At 48.1% G+C, this 21,780-nt stretch overlaps 1 long non-coding RNA gene across 2 annotated transcripts; it reads right to left on the reverse strand.

Annotated features, from left to right (window-relative positions):
• Positions 1-3,899: 3,899 nt before the first annotated feature.
• Positions 3,900-21,249, reverse strand: LOC129207615 (uncharacterized). 2 transcript variants are annotated; one of them, XR_008577484.1, is made up of 7 exons: positions 21,068-21,249; positions 19,604-19,673; positions 17,510-17,577; positions 16,284-16,542; positions 14,885-15,007; positions 9,148-9,264; positions 3,900-9,049 (listed from the first exon to the last, which is right to left on the reverse strand). It is a non-coding gene; the product is annotated as an uncharacterized LOC129207615 (long non-coding RNA). The 2 variants fall into 2 exon arrangements; XR_008577485.1 differs by lacking the exons at positions 19,604-19,673; positions 21,068-21,249 and adding an exon at positions 18,631-18,746.
• Positions 21,250-21,780: the final 531 nt, after the last annotated feature.

Raw genomic sequence — 21,780 nt, forward strand, 5'->3', positions numbered from 1 at the left:
TCAGACAACACACCTGGGAGATCTCGGTCATCCAGGGGCATTTCCCCCATTGTATGGACTAATTCTTACCTTCAATGTCAGGATTATTTGCTGCTACTTCAGGTCCTTCAAGAAGAGAAAGGTGAGGTGGGAGCAGGACACAAGTCCAGAAAAGACAACTTCATTCACACCTTGTGGCTCTGCCCACCACTGTTTTACTTGACGTGAGCACATGGGCAGAGCCTGTGTCACACTCCCATCCACCCTCTTCCCACCGGGACAAGAGGGGGGGGTCTCATGAATAAGTCTGAGCAGCTCCTCGCATTTTGCTACCCTCACGTCAGAGCTCTGCAGAGCTCAGCAACCAGCACACACCGTACTGCTTCTTAAGAGAGCAGAAGAGAAAGAGTTTACACCAAACTAGCAAGATTTGGACACTGTCTGGGTCCAAACGCTAACAAAATGCTCAAACTGATGTTGCAAAACAGGTATGGAGGGAGTCTTGGTTTGGGGCTGCCTGTCCGTGGGAAACAGGGTCCTTCAAGCCCAGACAGCACCCATCACCGCACCCATACCTGAGCTCACCTCAACAGCTCTCCCGGCCTAGTTTTACACACAGCTCTAGTACAGCAATTTTCCATCAATCCTTCAATATAGCAGTGCCATCTTCAGGCAAAAAGCCTACCCTGCACTCCTCTGCTGGGGTAGGGACCTGCCAGGGAGCGAGGACAAGGTGCGCTGCAAGACAGACGCGAGTCCCCAGAGGTATCAGCATTTAACTCGCTATTTCCCATGATAGCCACAGCTTGCTCTCACTTTCCAGGTGACCCCCCCCCCCAGCCTTGAGAACTGCAAATGGCAGATCCATGTGAGCTTTTTTAGCCTCATGAGAAGTCTCCCTGCCAATGCTCACAGCATTTATTTTCTATCCAAAGTGGAACCAGAGCAGATGCCACTGAGGTGGTCCATCACTCAGCCCCATGTCCCAAGGCACAAGCTACCAGGTAAAACAATCACATGTGAAGAGTAAGTACTTGGTAGCAAGTGCAAGGCTCTTGTGAGTTGAGACCTTCCACCTCTTCCAGCCCATATTTTTGTCCTAATTCTCCCACAAAAGTCTTTCCATTCTGCAGCCCACATGTCTTCTGAGCAGCAACCAGAGATGGGCTCTCGCTCTCCTCCAGAGCAGACATGTCTTGACCTTAGCTATCTCCATACAGACCTGTGCCCCCACAGTGTACCGAGATGCCCATTGGCCTTAGACCCAAAATTTTGCAGAAAAATAGCTATTATTTACACTAATGCAATAAGCAAGGGGCCCATCTCATTGGCATCAGCACTAATAGTGCTCTGATTCCATGATGCAAAGGCTGCAGATGCAGGGGATATCACCCTCTAGACCTGGCCATGCAGGACTTCAATTAATACATGCTACCACAGCGTGGGATATTTAAGTCCTTACAGCACTGTCACGGTGGGTGCATTCACACAGTCCCACCCCGTGGCTCCATGAACCTACCAAATCCCGAGGTTTCCCTGGATGACACTACCGTGAGCCGCAAACCCTGCCTGCACTGCAGAGCTTTGGGAGAGCCCCTGCCTGCCTGGGGCACGGTGCAAACAGCCTTTGGGAATGCTCTCTGGCTATGGGACCAATGATCCCAGCTGTGTATGGGGACGTGCTGCAAAACTCCCGTGGCTCCCCCCGGCATCCCAGCAAGAGCCATGAGCTTGCCAAATGCCCAGACCATGCTGCAAGCACTGGGCATTCGCATTGGAGGGCACCATAGGGGATGGTGTAAAGGGATGGTCTTGGCACAGCTGAAATATCTGCATGATCCCAAGCCTCAAAGGATGACATGGGAGAGCAATATCAGGTCCCCGCTATGAACAGGAGATTCTAGCACCTTACAGGGAAAAAGACCTTTACCTTCCCAGCCATCCTTCCTCTTCCCTGACAGCAGATGTTACACACAATTTTCCTTGCTGCAAATCGACAACAATTTCCACTAAGCAGTTTGTTTCAGGAAAAGCCACCTTCCACCGGTAAGAGCTACAATTTGGCACCATTCAGCCCAGCTGGGGATAATTTACCATCAGTGGCACATCAGCCTGCAGGCAGAAAGGCAGCGTAGATTGTCCCGCTGTGCTGGAAAAGCCAGGAGGTTGCAATGCTCTGCAGCACGCTTCAGCCAGGAGCTCAAAGCATCGCCTAGTTTGGCGAACAGTGCTGCTTAGCTTAGGGCCTGAATTAATTAAGCCCTGAAATGCAGGGAGCGTGGGATGAAATGGTGAATTACAGCTTTCAGCTGGACTCCCTGGGTCCTGCACCAGCTGCTCCACGAGCCTGGGCTGGCAGTGCTGAGGTAGGGCAGCCCAGCAGCTGCTTCGATTCAAACTGGCTGCAAAAGGCCATAAAGAGCAAAAAAGAAGATACAGCTGAGAGCAAACCAAGCCCACAGTGGTCTGGCCACGATGCTCTCACCGCCACCTTTATCAGCAGAGGAATCACCCCACCTTCAGTCTGCAGCAGAATTTGCCTTGTGGCAGGATGATTCCCACGGCTTTGAAAATATCCGTGGTGGGAAAGTATTTGCATGAGTTGGGCAACATAGTGTGGCTATGCTAGGAGGTGGGAAGCTGCTACACTGCCTTTTATTTCCACACTAGGGAAGTTTTCTCTGAGCTTGGATGAAGCCCAAGGCTCAGCATCTCCTACCAGCGTGGTGTATCCTCAGAGGCAGCAGCTCCCACCCAGGATCTAGGAGGAATTTTGGCCATCTGAATACATCTCTCTGTGCCAGGGATACGCCGCCCCAGAGGCCCTTGGCCGCTCACACATAATACGGGGAGCAAACAGGACAAACCTGCAGACATGCAGCCTATCTCTTTTAAGCAGCCCATGCCTGTAATTCATGCACGTACCCATGCCAAGGTCTAGGTATTGCTTTTTGGTTATAAAGAGGAGAGGTTCAGAGATGGGCCAATGGCTGTGTGTGATGAAGAACATCTCAGGGTTCGGGTGGTGGCTGCTTAATCCTGGTAAATCACATTCAAACAAGGTATGTAGGAGATCCAGGATCGGTGGTTTCAGAGCCGTCCTCAGGTTGACAACGTGCAGCTGCTCTCCTAATGCAGCACCATCAGAGGAGGTGACAGATTTATTGCTGTGCCTACAGCAGCTGGTGGCAACGCTCAGGTCCTTAAAAAAGCTGAGCCTGCTGCCCCCGGATGGTACCTGAGCCCTGGCTGGAGGTGGGCACTGAAGTACCCAGTCCTGGGAGGTGTTTCCCTGTGGCTGCTTCGAGAGGCTCCTGTGCAGTGGGGAAAGTTCATCCTTTTGTAAATAGTTCTCTTTTTCAATATCCCTAAAATGTTTTCAGGGTTTTGTTTCATTTTTTTCAGGAAAAAGAATGCCAAAGAAAAGCCCTGAGGATGAGGGAGATAGTTCCATAATAACCAGTATTATTTGTAAAATAATGTAAATGTAAAAATTCCCATTTTTCTGAGCCACTCCAGTAACTATTCTATCTTTCACCCTTCTGCAGCATCTGGAAGGTACCCTGCAGAACGTCATTAGGAAGATGGCTCCTTGCACATTTTTAAATAAAGTAAATGAACAAAGAAAGGGAGAAGGGTCTTGCAAAGCCATAGGCAAGTTGGGATGCAAATGATGGGATCCAGGCAGGATGAGTGAATGCCCCAGGGTTTGCACAGCAAAACTCCAGAGGAGTTGCCCCAGCTCTCCACATCAGATATATCAGATGAGTCCAGGTTCGTCCCAGCGATCCAGGTCCCTCAAAGAATCTGTGGGTTTAAAATTTGTCAGGGGATTGATGGTGTTGGAAACCTTTCTTTAGTAACTACGTGTTAACTTGTTAACCAAACAGTATATATTCAATGAGAGTCCGTCTGGTTCAATAGAAATAGATCTTTATTAGTAACATGCACATCATATGTATATTTAAAATACATATACATTTTTCTACTATTCACTTTAGAAAACAATTTCATAAAAACCTTTAATCAGGTCCCAAGTAATTTTAAACATTAAAAAGCCGTTTTTTGTTATAGAACCAGTAGGTATTATTCCAATTAAGTGGTGTATAATCACCATGTATTTAACATAATGCAGGCTCATGCATTTCAATAGAAATAGGTGTTCCCTTTTCTGCTTTGTTAATCATGTCAAATATATGATGATATACTTGACAACACCTGCCACAGTTATTATACGCAATTGTGATTCCCTGCTGAGAGCGCGCTGTACAGATGGCGTTTAAAAGCTGGAGACAACTATTTTTACAACTTTCTGAGTTCCCGTGAGGGGCGTCTGGCATTGTAGGTAACCCAGAACCCAGTTACAACAGAAACCAGAAAAACAGAATTTCATGAACGGCGAAGAGGAAAGCAATCTAAAAAAGAAGAGAAGAGTGAATTGCCGTATCCCCTCTGTTTTCATTGCAAACTGAGGTCAGGGTCGTGTTTCCCAAGGCCCTGCCGAGTATCGAACTGGATCTGTATAGAGTGCACAGAGGTATCAGCTATACACGGTTTGCAGATTTACAGAACATATACAAAGGCTCATATGAGGATGTGACTTTAAGGCACAATAGTCCATATACTCAACACATTCATTGAAAACAAAAGTTCAATTTACAGTGCAATATAAACGTATTCAAGAACTCAAGCGGCAGCTCTATAATCACTTTCACCGTTAATTAGGCAATGGAGGAGTACTTCTGCAGCGCACAGCAGCCCCGGCCCTGCGCACGCTCATACCCGTGCTGAGCGGCAAGTACACGAGGAGCCTCTCCGGCTTCAGCGAGAGGATCTGTGCAAAGAAACTTCGATGATACCTGAAGCATTTACAGGATCAGCGCCCTAATATTTTGGGGTGCCTGCACCAGGTCGTGCAGGCAGAGGTGCTGCCCCGCTGAGCCCGGCTGCCTCCCGGCGTGTGACCCCCCCCCTCGCCGTCAGCCACAGGCCCTGCAGCTCCAAAAGCTGACCCCCACGCACACCCCCACACCGTGCCTCCCGCAGAGCCACCACCGCCCCTTCTGCATCCAGGATCAGGCCCGGCATTTACAGCCAGTTAGGGAAAAGCGGCACAAAGAAAACTTAACTCATTTAAACACTAGTTACAGTCAAGTGTGCTGCCATTCCGAGACAAAAATGAACTGTCCTAAGCCAGTCATTTTCCAAATGATCAGCTACCGTTACCAACTCTGTCCATGTCACCCAGCTTGTCTATATTCTCTCTGATGAATATACTGTCTCCAAGGCAACTGAGTCAAAGGGAAGGAAGGACTTTCTTTACATCCAGTGCAAACATAGCCCATATGTGGGAGTTCCTACTGCAGTCGTAATAGAATATATATATATATATATCACTGAAAGTTGACCACCTACAGACAGATTCACACATCAGAAGCCAGAAGAACTGAATTATAGCTACAAACCTAAAAAAGAAAAATCACTGTATGTAGCTGTACTAAAATGCTGGTACCCAGTAACTTAATGTTAAAATCAGTATATAATTAAAAAAGTGTCAAATTAAATGTTTCGGGAGTAACTTGCAACGTTATTGCACATTTGTACTTCTTTATCACCCCATAAACTATGTTTTTCAAGCACTACAGTAGAATATTTCAGACCCACTTTTCAGCTGCACAAATCACTGCACAAAGCGGAAGGCAGTAAAAACTTGAGCAGACTTAAAATATTTAGAATTGTGGACTTTTGATTCAATTTCATATCAAAAAGTCAAGCATGAAAAACCGATTTGTTTTCTAGAAAGAAATAATCCATTTTAACAGCTCCTAGAGCAAGTAGAAATAAAAAATTAGACAATGATTTTTGTTCAAGAAAACAACACATGAGAAAAACCATGAGTAAAATATCATCCTCTTTCACAGGTAGCCCAAGGAGTTTTGTTATCTAATCCAGATTTTTGTCTATCTGTTCAGTTATCATTAACACCTTTTCAGAGAAGCTTTAAATGAGCAAGAAAGCATCTGCCCCTTCCAGCCACCAAGCAAGTTACTCATCAAAGATGAATCCAACAGGGGCAATGGGTCTTTTCAGGTGAGGTTAAAGGCTTTAATCCTACTGAGCTTTTTCATTCCACTGAAACATTATTAATTTTACATAAAAAGTTTTGTTTTTTCAGGCCAAAACCATCCTCTGAATATAAAAAAGTAGGTCAGTGAGAGAAAAAAAAGCATTTTAGCATTTCACGTAGCTGCTAAAATATTATGAATTCAGGCGAAAACAGACACGAAGGGGAAAAAAAGCGTAATCAGATCACTTCAGAGCGGAAAATTACACAGTCTGAAAAATCAGAAGACAGAAGTAATTTTCCTTTACCACCTAGCAGCCTTCTAACGCCCCTGCCCCAGCCGCTGGGTTCGCAGGAGGCGTGCGAGGCGGCAGCAGAGGCCAGAGAGCGCTTTGGAGGATAATGGCACCTCTCACAACAGCCGTCACAGCATCAGCCCGCATCCCACGCAGCGGACGGGTTTCGCTGCCAGCTTTTACTGGTGGTGTTAGGGCTGTTCCACACGCCTGACAATTAGCCTGGCCTTTCTCAGCCGGCCCCTGTCGAGATGGGCACGGCCACTTTTAGCTGGATATTTTTCAAACTACACCAAATGTGGGCTTAATTCACATCATTTTGGGCTGGTGCAAGCCCAGGGGTAGCAGGAATATAATCGCACATCGCCAAGCAGCTCTGACACCGAATTACACTGACCAAGGGCTTAAAGACACCCTTTTGTAACAGACAAGCAAATATGCGTTGTCTCAAAATAAAAACAAAAACCTGAACATTCATCATGACTAATAGCACCTCCCAAACAGCACTGTCCTGTTTCTCCAGCCTTCCCACAATATCTGTACTGTTTATGTTCTCCAGTTTGCAGGTTATCCTTGTTTTGAATTAGACTGTTGCCTTTTTTTTTTTTTTACATTAAAAAAAAATAAAATCTGGATTCCACTGTTTTCTTCTGTCTCCTAAACCTGTACTGGCTTCTAACTACTGATATCAGAGTTAACTTTGCTCTTCACACCTCCAGCTCTTGCCTTTCTGTCTTTTCTCCTGAACTATTAACACGTGCCTGAGCGCTGCGATGATACGTGCAACACGCACGACTAGGATGCTCTGAACAGGGTTACAAGAGGAATCCTACATGAAGCACGTCCCTGGCAAGCAATGGTATTTGTTCGTACTGTATTATGCTTCGGAAATAGCATCAGCCACATCTGCATGAGCAAAGTCTTTCAAAATAAAAAATTAGATTCTTAGATACGTATCTGCCTCCAGCTGAGTGTGTGCTATTATTTACTTTGCTTTAAAGCTTTAAAGTGGTGACAGCCAGCGAGGCAAAGCTGGTTTCTTCACTGTAAGCCAACAGACCTGCCGGACTTTGACAGGCTTTGGATCATCTCGTATGTTTGTTCAGCAATTGGGATGCAAGTCACCCGCAGGTGAACTGCAGGTGTATCAGTAACGGATAGTTTACAGGCTCATTAATCACATTTCCCCAGGTTATAGTGCAATCTTTGCTTTTGACCCCATTGCTGGAGCATCATCTTTTCCCTTATATTACTCTTTGGTATTTTCATGATATAGCTTTGGCAGCTATAAAACTTTCCATTTGTCATCAATTTGCTGAACGTCTCTCATGTCATAGCTTGTGAAATATATATTTACATATTCTAAGGTTAATTCCCAGATTGAAATTAGACATTTCACTTAACCTGAAACACTATTACTAATGCTGAGTAGTTTCATCAGGAGAACCTCTGAGGTTTTACTGGCATCTGTCAGATACATTCATTCTCTATCTATGACAGTTATCATTGTTTTTCTGCCTTTTATAGTCCACATTAAACAAAAAGTTACTGTCTATTCCCTAGCACCAGCGTGAACCTCTGGCCAAACAGCAAACTAGCATGCAGAAAAGTATCAGGGAAACAGCTAGGGAAAGGATCAAATGAAGTTAAGGAAACACTGATGGCGGGCTGAAGAAACAGTCTTTCCTGTGTCATTCTGGTTTGTATTAAAATAGCAAAGTAGATACCAGCTAAGAGATAATATAAGTAAAAGGTGAATGCAATTATTTAAAAAAAAAAAAAAAAACAACTTGCAAATCTCAGTACAGAGTGTCTTGTAAGTAGCAAGTGAGTTAAGTCTCTGAAAATCCTAAGCAAAAGGCTGTTTCCTTTGGCACTGACTCCTTCATGGTCAAAGCATTTCTCAAAGAAACTTTCTATCTATTCACCTTTACAGTAAATAACTTGCATTTTACTCCTCACTGTTGGACTACTCCACTGCTTTGGGGGCTCCCCTTCCACCGGGGATGGCATAATTTAACTGTAAAGTGATTTTTGAATGTCTGTATCTACACACAGGTAACTTAAATGCAGCTTTGTTTCTACAAAACACATTGCGCGCAGTCTCTGCGGATAAAGCCCTCCGTATCGCACCAGCTCTGTGTGTATGTCAAGGAACTCCGTAACCAGGGGGTTAACAGCGGGGGCTGCAGAGCGTTATTCAAAGTATCTCCCGCTCAGCTCTGAACGCATCCGCCTTCCATCACAAGTATATCTGCAACTAGTGCCTCATCTTAACTTCCCAATAAGCAGTTCAAGCATTCAGAAACAAACATCAATGGGTCTAACAGCTACTTTAATTCATTTTATAAATAAGCAATTGAGAATTTTGCTCCAAGTGGCTGCTTGTGTAGCCCATTCCGTAAACGGCGTTCTCTGCAGAGTAAGGCACAATGCGATACGAATGCAGCTCTTCATAATAGAGCGACTGGGAACAGCACTCCTGTACCATAAACTTCAGCCGTTTTCGTGCGTCAGAGTAAGCAGTCCTATAACACGGAGCCTCCTTAAAGTATTCATAGCTCTCCCTCTCTGTCTCTAGGTGAATCTTCCTCAACAGATTGTTAATTAATACAGACCTACGGAGATAGGCTTCAGGGTCGTCCAGGAATCGGAGTTTCTGGAGAGAAAGTTTTAGAATACAAGTCCGGTCCTCGGGTAGTATCAGGTGCTGTGGAGTAAAGAGCAAGTAAATGGGTCTTTAGCACTGAGGAACAAAACTGGGACGGGCAGGGGGAGGATGGGGTCTGGAATGAGCGAGCTACTCACTTTTGGACAATACTCATGGTAATCTTGATGTAAATGTTCTTCTTCTGCATATTTTCTCTTAAAGTAGGCTACTTTCGACGTCGTTAATGTCTTTGGTAGGCCCCGATCAGATCAGCTCTGCACAAAAGAAGAAAAAGAGGCTCGGTAATGCTTGTTACTGTGCTGGCTGTAACATCATGGTCGGGGGTCTGTATGGGAAGGAGGGGTCCAGAGCCGGGATGCAGCCAGGATGACACTCAGCCTCGACCTGCAGCCCTCAACCCACTGGAAAAATAATTGAGAGGCTGGCAAATGTGAAGACATTTCTGAGCCACTACCCTGAGGCTTGCCAGCAGAGCAAGCCCTGCTCCGGAGCGGCAACCACAGCACAGGACACAGGCTGCCACTGCCGAGCAGGGTCTCCAGGTCCTACAGACCAAGTGGGGTACCCCTGGCCAGCCACAGCCTTGTAGAGCTGGGCAAGAACAATGCCCGAGCCAGGAAGGTCTCCATGCACTGCAGGAGGGACCGGGATGGGGCCACCCATCTGCAGAACAGAGGTCCCTACACCATGCTGGGATGTGTGTGGGACAAGGGATGGGTTGTAATTTCCACACACCATACACAGAGCTCTGTGCCTTCCCTGGAAAACAAATACAGAACATATTCACTAGATGGTAGTGTAGTCCCAGAGAAGCAGAAGAGCCTCAGCTCCGTGGTATGGCATTGGTTTGGTCTCTGGGTTGCTTCACTTTTTAAGGGCACACAGGACAGAGGCTCAGCCTTTGGGCTAAGAGAAGGGACTGTTGGGCTTTTGTCCTGTGACAAGAGCCCGGTGGAGGTCTGTCACCCCCAGAGCAGAGCCCTGCAGAGGACCAGGGCTCTCTGCACACCCATAGCTAGGCCTGGCTGGCTGCTCTGAGCTCACTCATCTCTTTGGAAAGGTGACATGGTGCTAATTCACCATCTTAATGAGATCCATAACTTCGATGGTATCCAATCTGGTGAGCACCGGGTCCCTGTGAAAGCCATGACTGGGTTTTGATTTTCTTTTCACTAGACAATACTAGGAGGTATGTATATTTGCAGGTGGCATCATCACCTCCAAAACCCTCTCTATTGTAATAAATTCCTGTTGTTTGCTTTTAAATGCACTATTTTCAAAAAACCTATTATGCTGAAATTTAAAGGCAGTCCAGGGAAAGAAAATATCCGGAGCCACTGTTTAGAATAACTCAAATTCAGATCCTATGGGATACATTTTCTTCCCCAAACTGAGATTTCCTTATGGGGGCATTTAAAACTTGGTTTTTCTGAGTAAATATATTACTTGGTTCTGGACTGCTTCTCTGCCATAGTAGAAAAGCTAAAAGGAATTGCACAGCTAAAACACAAATCTCAGGTCATTGGAAGGATTTTACCATGGGGCATGGGGGGCTCCTTGAGTCTTAGCTGCAGGTGGGTGAAAAGATACCCACACAACTATTGTGGGGACTGGTGGCAGGAAGGAGTAATGTGCTTTCCCTTCCTTCCTCTACATCAAAAACCCACAAGAAGGGGCTGAAGAAGAAATCCCCTCATAAGAGAGTCTTCCTGTGTTTTCTCCCTGAATTTCGAGTCTGTGAGGATGGAGGTTTCCCATACAGAATGTTACAAATCTGAGCAGAACACTCTTGACTGGTGGATTAACACCTCGTTTGGAGCCAAGAGCCCCAGCCCTGCTCTGGGACCCGGCCCAACAAGGATTGCACGAAAGAGCACCATTTCCCCAGGAGGGCTCAGAGAGGGACCATGGCTCTGGCAGTGGGACAGTGCTATGTTTTAGTCAACCTGGGTGGCTGCAAACACCAGAGATGCTCCCTGCCCCAACCTCAGCTCTTGAGGCCAAGGGTACAGCTGCGCTCTTCACAGCTCCGTTAGCACCGAGTAGCTGCAAATACTCATTTACATTCGTATGCAGCGATCTTCATTGCTAGCAGGTTTTATCCGAGTATTTGAATTACACCAGATCCTGGACAACCTGGACATTTAATTACTCTGATATTAGATTCTCCTAATTAAAAAAAAAAAAAAAAAACACACTGCTGTGTTATCTGAGCACAATCACAAATGCATTTATTCTCCCAGGGCCGTGGGATGGGATAACATGACAGTTTTCCTCACGCTACTCTGAGGAAGACAAAGGTACAGAAAGATGAAGTGACATTCCCACAGCCACCCAGGCTGTCAGGGATGGGAAAGGAGCCAAACCCAGCGTACAGGTTGATGAGCCAACCGTGGGCCCATCCTTCCCCTTCAAGCCAAGCCTCTAAATGCTAAAACTCGCTCCCTAGTGGTTTTCAGCACAAAGACTGGAAGCACAGACCTAGCACTGTCTGTGTGCAGAGCAAGCAGAAAATCAGCCCGAGCGCAGGGGCAAGACAGACAGCCACAGCGTGCAGGGCAGCGTGGCTTGTTCCTTCAGCTCCGCCAGCTCCGTGGAAACCCCTCCTTTGCTGCTCCTGGCCCCAGGAATCCCTCTCCCTGCCCTGGAGATGGAGGGTGACAGTGGGACATTCAGTGTCCCTTGAGCACAGGTGGCCCTGGAGACACCAGCAAACGGCAGGGAGCCAGGACAAGGCAAAGAGCCACGGGGAGCGCTGGCACCCTGGCCCTGGGACAGGGGGAGGGCTGCGGTTTAGCACATGCCACAGGCTGGGGGCTGGTGCTGGCTGGCAGAAGTAGACAGAAAAAAATAGTATTTTGCAGAGGAACACATATGACCATCCTGGCAGTGGGTTCATCAAGCATCCAACTAGCACCCCTTTTCTGGGGTTCAGCACCAGCCTGGGACATACCTGTTGGGTGCAAAGTGGTTGGCTGTATTTGAATTCCTAAAGACATCACAACATCAAAGTGGTAGAGTTATAACAACCTCCATAACTCACTTCAGTAGCAAGGAAGGGAATCAACCAGCAAACAAACACCAACGGCACCTCTGGGCTGTAAGGTTGGGTTTAAATGTGTTCCCATTCGTAAGTGGAAGCCTGCAGTCTAAGACCAAAGTAGCCAGAAGCTGCTCAACACCACGCTAGCTGTTAGCAAATTCCAGCAATTCCAAATCTGCAGGGCCCGGGGCACCCATGTCCCCAGCCCAGCAGCTCCCATGGGTTGTCATGGGAGGCAGAACTGCTACCTCCTTGCTCCGGGAGGGAAGGGGTGCTGCCTGCATGCCTGAAGCAACAGGATGAGAAAGCGAACTGAAGGCAAGCGAGTCCCATCACAGGGCTGCTCCGCAGAAGCTCAAGGTCTGCTCTCATGCCCAGTGTAGTTGCCATCCCACCATCACCTGCTTCATTGTCACCGTTTGTGGCTGCTGGTGATGTCCACACATCTGTCTGCAGGTTCAGGGGAACAAGAGCATGACCTGTGCCCTTGCACTGCACCCTCAACACCGGCACCGATGCTAAAACCTACGAGGGCCACCTGTCCCTGCAGGAGGCTTGCAAGGACCAAGCCTTTCTCTAATACTTACCTTGACATTCAGAGCGGACTGGCTCTGTGCATGCCCAAGGGCTGCTTGGCCGGGGTTACGGGCATACAAGGCTGTAGTAAAGCTGCAGTGAATCAGACCCTTAGTGTTTTGTTTAAATACAAACATATTGAATCAGTGCTTTTTGTGTAGAAGGCTATTCTCTCGAGCCAAGTGTTTTGACAGTTACAGCAAGGTGGTATGAGTCACTGCCTCTGCCTCAGTCAGGCTCAGAGACAGATACGTCTTAATCACATTACATTTTTTCAGCGCTACACCACAAGGCAAGGCACAGGGCCAAATTCCCCCATGGGGACTAACCAGCGTAGCACTGAGTCCTGAGCGTGAGGTTTGTCCTTCCAGCCTGGATGAACCTCAGAAAAGCACATTCAGCATCCCGCCAGCGTTCAGCTGCAAGCCCTCTGCTAGTCACCAAGGACTCGGTAAAATTTGCAACAGCGGGCAGCGGTGTCAGGGCTCGGGAGCCACAGGGCAGGGGCTGTCTGTTCACGCTGGCCAGTGTTTACACCCCGCCGGTGCGTGCCTGCTCTGAATGCACGGCACATCGGAGCACGGCAGCTGTAGCTGCCATTAACGCTAATGGAAGTTTGAAGCATAAATCCCACACGCGGCAGTGAGGGAATAGACGCCTCTCTCTCTCTCAAGCCCGGATCTCTCAAATGCAGCTTTGCAAGGTCTTTAATTGTACTTTCAAAAGATCAAAATGTGCCTGTTCCTATTTATTTCTCCAGGAATAATTACAGTGCTCTATGGTGTGGTACCCACAGTTATTAGGCGTGTTTGGACAGAACGTTATCTTATCTAAATTGGATTGGAAATAGATTTATAACACGGCAACTTCACAGTTGAACTGCAAATGGCAAGAAATTCTCTTCATCTGGCCCCTGCGCTTCCGCATCACCCCAGCGACAGGAGCCCCTCTTTGGCACGAGCTGATGCCGGGTGATTTCCACAGGGCTGCAAGCTAGCCTAGACAGCAGGCGAGATGGGGTTTAACAAACGGTTGAACAGCCGGTTAAAAAACCCCCAAAGCTTGTTCTTTTCCATCTCAGGCAACAGAGAGGGATCTGCAAGCCCTGGGTCTGCACAGCAGCTCTGCCCCAGAGCTCGTACGTGAGACCTTGGGAGCGTTCCCACACCTGCCTGTGCCTCCACCTCTCCCACCTCTCCTCAGGAAGAAAATTAATCCCTGCCTGCTCGGTGCTGCAGTGAAAGGGGTTGTATGAGCAGGTACTATCGGCTTGTTGATGCAGACATCTGCAGGGGGGAAGCACAGAGGCTCGCTGGCCAAGCCAGACCTGCCGACGCTGCGCGTGGAAGGTGGTGAGTCAAATGTGCCGGTGCCCTGCAGGGTTTCCTCTCGCAGTGTAAGGGAGGATAATCAATATGCAAGCTAAAGCTGGCTGAGATGGAAACCATTTCTGAGCATCGCTTGCATGCACAAATAGAAAACCTGAGGCTTCTGAGCACACAGAAATCGGCATTTATTATCAGCAGGAGACATGACTTTGACATGGCAGGAAATATCATCGTGTCCTTGCGACTGCTGTCAAACTGCAGTGATAAATTTCCCCGTCTCTAACCTTAGCAGCACTTGCAATTAGGGCGTGCTCAGCTGAAACCCTCCTCTGATTTCCCATGCTCTGCTGCTGCGTTTCCCCTCTTCCAGGGGCAGGAAAAGCAGCTGGTCCCGCTGTGGGATTCCCAATTGATAATGCAAAGCTACCAGACCACAGGCAGATGAACATGTGGATTGAAAACACATGCCAGTCCCAGGATTTCACACGGACTGCCAATCGATTGCAGTCCTTCCAGAGCACAGGGTCTTACTCCTCGCTCAGGCAGAGAGCCCCCTTTAACTGACCCACAGAAAGGTGAGGACCTGCAGCCGTGCTGTTGTCTGCTGGCTGGAGCTGCTGGCTTTGCACTTTAAAACTGCCTTTCTTTTAGTTTGCTAAGTGCTTTGAAGATCTCCCTAATTGCAAATTCTCCCTGGGCACGCGTGTGTGCAAGGCACAAGCACCTAAATAGCTCTCATGAGTGCATAAAGACGCGAGACTTAACGACTGAGTGACTGCTCCTGTCCCGCTCCTTGCAGTCCCACTGCTTTTATCAATAGAATAAAATCACATTTTCAGCTTCACCTCCTTTCCACACTAATCCAAGTAATTTCCCTCATTCCGCAGGCAAACCCGACCAGCCAAAGTCTGCAAACTTGTTAGTTACCTGAGGATGCGGAGTCAATCTGCAAAGGGTCTTTCTGGGATAATCTCAGCAGTTCTGGTAAGAATTCCTCCTCGCACGGGCTCAGCGAGCATTTCTGGCAGCACAGCACTGCTGAAGGGTTACCTGCCGTGGTGGATCAAGGAGAAAAACACATGGTTCAGGTGGCAAAGTCAGGACAGACACGGCAACTAGCTGGACCACAAGAGAGGAAAGTGCTATTTCAGCAGCCACTTGGGGCTTGATAACAGGAAAAATAAGAGTTCTGGTGTCACATCCAATACTCTAACTTTGACCTTGCTTCCTGGACTCCCTTTCAAACATCAGAAAAGTAAAATAAAACATTAAGAAAAATCATTTCAGACTCTCAGCGGTATAGCTGTAATCCTCTCAGAGCAAATGCTGTAAAAATACAGCTTGCTCCTCTAAATATCCGGAAGTTTCCTGAGCTAGAACATGATTACCACCCTGAACACCACCTCTTAAAATGGCACATTATTTTCTCCATTAATTCTTGTCAGCCTCGGAGGGAAGCTAAAGGGGTACTATTAAAACCACACACCATTATTTCGAGTAGTAGCATTAATTTCCTATCACACACGCACATACACACCCACACTGCTTGCAGAGTAATACAGGTCTGGGGAAAGTCGGATTACCATTTTTATTTAACAGAATTATTGCAGCACGCGTGTTTCAGTGTTTGCCTTACATACGGTACAGTTTCTAGGCTGCAAGTAGATGCAGCAGCATCCGGCTGATGCCTTGCCTTCTGCGGGGAGTATTTAGCACGCTGTAGTAAGAGCATGTCCCACCCTGGGGGAAAAATGATCACAGATATGCATGTGCATACCCAAACTATGCACTTTTACATGCGTGTGCAGAGACACACTTTTTATGTACACAAATGAAAATAAACAGGTCTAAATCCGGCAAGAGAGAAAGAAACAGAGAGTGTGTATGTGTGTGTAGTCATGTCTCGCAGCTATAAGACATCTATATTTAGATAGTTGTCTCATCCCAGAGGATGATGCTTCACTAACAGGCAATGAAAGACTAGCTGTGGTTACTTTTCAGAGTTCAGCTTTGACCGTAAAAAGATGACTCTGGTTAAAATGACCTTTCACAGAGCATGCTGGAGTCCGGCAGAGCAGCAGGCACCTCTGCCCACAGCCCGTAGCACTGCAGGACGAGCGGCGAGCCTCCCTCTCAGCTCTTTGCCCTCTTCCACCATGCAGCAAAGCCGAGAGCTCACAAACAAATACAAAACTTACTCCACGCCGACAGCCACCTGCTAAAGCCGTTCAGGCAGATCCCACCAGCAAAGCCCCACGCCAGCTCGCTGCCACGGGCAACTCCACGGCTCGCTGTCCCCAGCCACCGCCAGCTCGACGACACTCACCCAGCGAGGCCCGGCTCCGGAGGGAGGGCTGCTCCCCGTCCTTCCCTCGCCGTTCGGAGCCGTCTGCTGCTCCTGGAGGAGGTGGTGGTGGTGGAGGTGGTGGTGGTGGTGGCAGCTCCTGCGGGTCCCTGCAGCCACTGAGGAGCGCATCACCTCCCGGCCGCAGCCCGCGGAGGTGGGTGCCCAGATGTTCCCGGCGCGGATTGGTCCAGCGGGAGCAGATGTTGCCCGGTTGCTAGGAGCGTTGCTAGGAGCGTTGCTAGGAGACGGTGACGCTCTCTCCATCACTGGCGCGACTCGAGGCCGCGGGGAGGGAGGGGAGGAGGGAGGGGAAGGAAGGAAGGAGGGGGAGGTCCCGCCACCGGGATGCTCCGCGGCGGGACGGGACGGGACGGGGAGGGCGGGGCGCCGGGTGCGGGGTGAGCCAGGGATGGAGCAGATGCCGCGGCTCAGAGCTGGGAAGGCGGTGAGGAGCTGCCTGGGGCGTCGCGGCAGGGGATGGGGATGTGAAAAGCCAGAGCTAGGAGAGGGGAGGACTGTTCCGAGCCTCGGGGAGAGGGGGGTATAAAACCTCCCGTCAAGGCAGGCTGACTGGTGTAGGGAGCGGAGCGGCAGCCGCGGGGGTGCCGGGTGCCCGCTGCAGCACGGGGAGGGGGCGAGAGCTGTGCTCGCTTCAGGGCAGGGTTGGGAGAAACATAACCCGGTGCCTGGAAAGGCCGGAGGGAGTGGCAAGTCCAATTTGGGACAGCTGGCAGTAAGAGCTGAGAGCCAACATCTTCTGCTCTCTCTCTGGGTCATGCTCCTCTTCCCCCCCGACTTATGTAGCTCCTTCCTTCCTCCATGCCCACCACTAGATCTTGGTGCACTGCTTTTTCCCTGAGCCTTTGGGATGCTCCACCACGGTGCCCTGGGCCTCACCCTGGCACATACACCCGTGACCCCAAAGAGGCACCACAGCACTCTGAAATCCCATGGGCAGAAATTGGGATTGCTGCAGGAATAGAAACCACACAGCGTAACAACCCAAAACCTCTTTTTCTCCCAAACAAAACAGCAGGTCACTGTGGGGTGGAACAACTCCTCCATCTCAGCCAGACAGGGGGATTTTACTACTGAGCACCCTCCTTATGGCAATAGGTGGGATATCAGACTCAGCCTACCCTCATAAGCAAGGGGCCAGCCAGCAAGGCTCAGAAAAAGTTTAAAAGGAGTAAGTAAAATCTTACCTGTGTAAGGCAGTGTGCACAAAGAGGGGAAGTCTTTTTCCCAAAGATCTTAACTCTGTAGGTAGATACTGGCAGATAGGAGAGTATAAAAGTATTAAAAAATAAAAATAAAATTTACAAAACCAATTTCTCAAGCCAGATATGTGTAGGGGTCTTCCCTAGAAGAAGTGTGCCACTCCCAGACTTGGGAAAAAGGGTTGTACCAGATGAGCTTTTCTGGAAAGCCAGATTGGTGCCAATGGCTGCACTGAAGTTGCCAGCACAACACCGACTCAGATCAGCCCCAGCAACACACAGCCTGGGCTTTGCTCAGCACATTTCCCCAAGAGAAAAAACCTCCTTAGACAATAAATTTTCTTCTGTGCCTCCCAGCTGTGCTTACGTCCACACAACACAACTACCATGGATGCCACCACAGCTCCTGAGGGCCTCATGCTCGTGCCATTGCCACCCCTGTCCAAGCAGTCATTCACTCTAGTCCATGACCCATCCTACTACTGAAGGTGACTCAAAGGCTCAGCCAGTGCCAAAAACAAGGCAGGGTGCTATGAGAACACAATTCATTTTGGCAGCATCTGAGGCTCCTGGGCAATCCCCTGTTCTCTTGCGATCTGGAAATGGGTGTCCCACACATATCTGAGCATGTCACTGCTGGAAGGACACATGGAGCTCCCCTCCCTCTGGTTGCTCCAGGGTCTCCGTGAAGGTCCTGCGGAGCAGCATGCACCAGGGTCAGTCCTCCTCCCTCTTACACAGTGTGAATGGAGGCACACTTCATTTGGCATTCACCTGATCAATATCTCATCCAAATTTTACCAAACTGAGTCTTGGCAGGCCCAAGTCCTAGCTAATGTACGTCAGCACAGCAGCCTCAAACCAGTCACTCTGTTGGCTTTTGAGTTGTATTTGGTACTCGGTATGCACTGACGTGCACGTGAACACACAGAGCTCCTTCTTGTCTTTGCAGTTTGAGAAAACATCAGTCACGGCCATATACTTACTTCAAATTATCTGTGAAGCTCTGCTTCTTTTGTTGAGAAGTCAAATGAACTCAAACTGATTTCAAATTTGAATTTTCTAGGACAATGAGAAGGCACTGGAATTTAATTGATTTTGATTACCTGCCTTATTATTATGCTGCCAGTAGCGATAGCTCAGGTTGGTGTAATTTTGAATTTACTGTGAGATGAATCTGACATTTCTCTGCTGCTGAATAGAGGACTTGAGCGATTCTTCAGCTCTTCGCAAAGATGTCATAATTAATTCAGTAATATCACTTCTGTAAGCAGAGATGGAAAAGGAAGACACAAGCACCTACTCTGCGTCTAAGAGCTGAATGAACGACAGGCTTAGTTACTCCAGTCTTCCTGAAATTGATTGTATTTTTTTAAACATTCAACACAATTTCTGCTGCAAAGACACATCTTCCTGTCTCCTGTTAGCACACAAGCAGGACTTATTAGCTGGCGATAATTTACAGCCAAAAGGTCAGCTGATCTTTCTCCGGCTGACTCCAAGATGCTTTGCCATCCCCTGATCAGCCCGGAGGAAATTCTGCAATCCAAGTCTAGCTGTTTTCTTCGTCCTCTTTCTGAGAGGGCTGAGAGCGCAGGGAAACAAATCCCCTGCCAGTATAAACCAGCTGGCTGAAAGGGACCTCCGTCGAGACAAACAGCAGATGCCCCACCCCACCCCATCCCACCCCCTTTCTCTTGCCCTGGGAGCACAAGAGATCACCCCCCCTCCCCGTCTGAAGAGGAGCTTTGCCCTCTGCCAGGGACGCCTGGTCGGGAATCACTGCCCAGCTGAAGCATACGATGTTTTAATGCAATGGAAATTAAACAGAATCGTGAACTGGGACCAAAGTCTCTGTTGACAGTGATATTATTTGAAAAGATAAGACTTTAAATGTGTACTGCACAAGATAAAACCTGGACAGGCAGACAATAGAAGAGTAGCTCTTTTTTTAGCTTTTTTTTTACTCTTTTGAAAGCAAGATTGCCTAGCATAGTCAGTGCTATAATAAATATATATTTTTAAATGGTTTAGAGCAATTGGGAATATAAAACCCCAGAACATTAGCATTTACTTTACCTTAACTGCCTCCCAGAATTAGAAAAAATCAGTTCTTTCATTTCAAAGCAGATACATCTCCTCAAGCCAACTGTTAAAGAAAAATGAATTAAATTAATGTGCCCTTTTGAATTTAAGCACCAAACATTCAAAAGATGTGTGTACAAGAGCACCATCCCTCCCAGGCAGCATATACCTACACACGTGCTGTATTTCTGAACACAGCATGCAGAAGGTATTTTCAAAAGATAAAATGTAACTGAAATGTTTAGGATTTCTACCTGAAATGCTGAGCAGTTTCAGATGTGAGGAGTTACATCCTGGACCAATTTTTATCCCTGGCCTGGCCCACTCAGCTACCTCCGACAGACAAAGACCCTCAAAGGCTTTCCCAGCCGTTGGCTTGTCGCGGCAAATGGAGACAAGTAGTTCCAGTCTCTGGATGCTCTTCATGCTTCCCAATGGTTGGACAACCTTGGAGGGACCGGATGACTTGGGAAGCTAATCCTGCCTGCATCTCAAATGCAGCCTTTGCATTTCATCCTAAAAGACCAGTTCTTTCTCCTTCTGTTTTTCCTGTACTAGAATTCTTTTTCTGCTCTACCTTCCAATTCATTGTATAAGAAAATTTGTCAGTAGTTTAAATTTTTTTTGATGTTTTTATATTTAAAAAAACCTCAAAAAACTTCAGAAACAAGCTGGGGAAGAGCAGAACTAATGAAGCCCATTGTCCTACACGTTTGTCCTCTTTATCCCCTACATCCTCCCCACCAACAACGAAACTCCACCATGTCCCCTTGGACACCACCAGCTCAGAGACAGCACAACAGACACCACCCGCTGTAGCTGGTCTGGAGCTGCATGCCATCGTGATGGACCAGCTGACTGACCCTTGGCCATCAAACCTACTTCTTTCTGCTTCTCTGTAAATGATCCTCTGTCAGGTGACAAAATGTATAGAAACATAATTGTCTTTGAGATAGTTACCCTTCTTTCAAATGTGATTGAAATTGGCCAACCTGTTCAAAAATGATGACGGTGGGGGAGAGACTGGTGAGGAGACAGATGGCAGACAGCTCAGCTTCTTTAGCCTCAACCGAGCTGATTGAGAAGTGGGAATGCTTTCACCCTCTCATGAAAAATGAAATTCAAAACTTAGTTTCCCGACTAAATGTGACTTTTCCAACTGGTCAAAATTAGGATGACATCAGGGATGTCTTGGCAAAACAATACTTGGTGCTTCGCCAAGGAATGAAGCTGCTCTGAGCAAGTAATTGAAATGCAGCTAGAAGAACAGGATAATCAGAACAATAAAACAAAACACAGCTGAGAGCCCCTGGGGAGCCCGGCAAGATCCGCACATGCGTGTGCTGAATCGCAGGCATCCCAGCAAAAGCAACAAGTGGATTGCTAAGCCCAAAGTCGTATTTGCACGGCGGTGTTGTACACCCCGCACACAGAAAGCCCGAGTATTTTACTACTTACTTTATGAGCGGCCTCAGATCAGTCATTTAAGCCAAGCTGTCCAAACCTTGGCACCAAGATAAACAGACCATTCCCCGAGTTCAATGCCAGCAGCTTCACCGTAGCGTCTGCCGAGCTCGCACGGGGACACGGGCAGTCTGCCGGCAGGAATAAACCAAACCCCAGTGTGGTTTGCCCCGTGCTGGCGATCAGAGTGAGAAAACCCACCCACTGCGACAATACCAACAGCTCCTTCGTCACCAGGCGGCGGCTGAGGACATCCCCGCAAGGACATCGTGAGGCTGTGGAAACAGAGAAGCAAGGGTGGTGTCCCCAGCAGTGCCCAAGTTTTTAGAGTAATTGCCAGTATTCCTCAGAATTTTATTTACGTGGGAGAAATAGTGTGGAGTGGGTAGGGGAATTGAGACCGGGAGATGGGCAGGGTGAATTTTAAGTGGTTTTCAGTAAAATGCATGGAGTGAAATGGCGTTACGAATAATCAGGCCAGGAAAGCGCTGCCGCGGTACTGACTCGGGCCATGCCCCCACCTTGGCAGCGCCCACCCAAGCTCCCAAAACCCAGAGCAACTTGCAAACAGCATCTGGTTCTGCAGATCCCCCTCTGTGCCCAGAGGAGCTGCCGGGGAGATGACTGCAACCCAGAGCAAACCCCCCAGGCTCCCCTCTGCAGCCACCAACGCTAGTCCTTAGCAAAACACGTATTTCATCACCAGT

This window comes from Grus americana, chromosome 5, assembly GCF_028858705.1.
Source record: "Grus americana isolate bGruAme1 chromosome 5, bGruAme1.mat, whole genome shotgun sequence".
NCBI lineage: Eukaryota > Metazoa > Chordata > Aves > Gruiformes > Gruidae > Grus > Grus americana.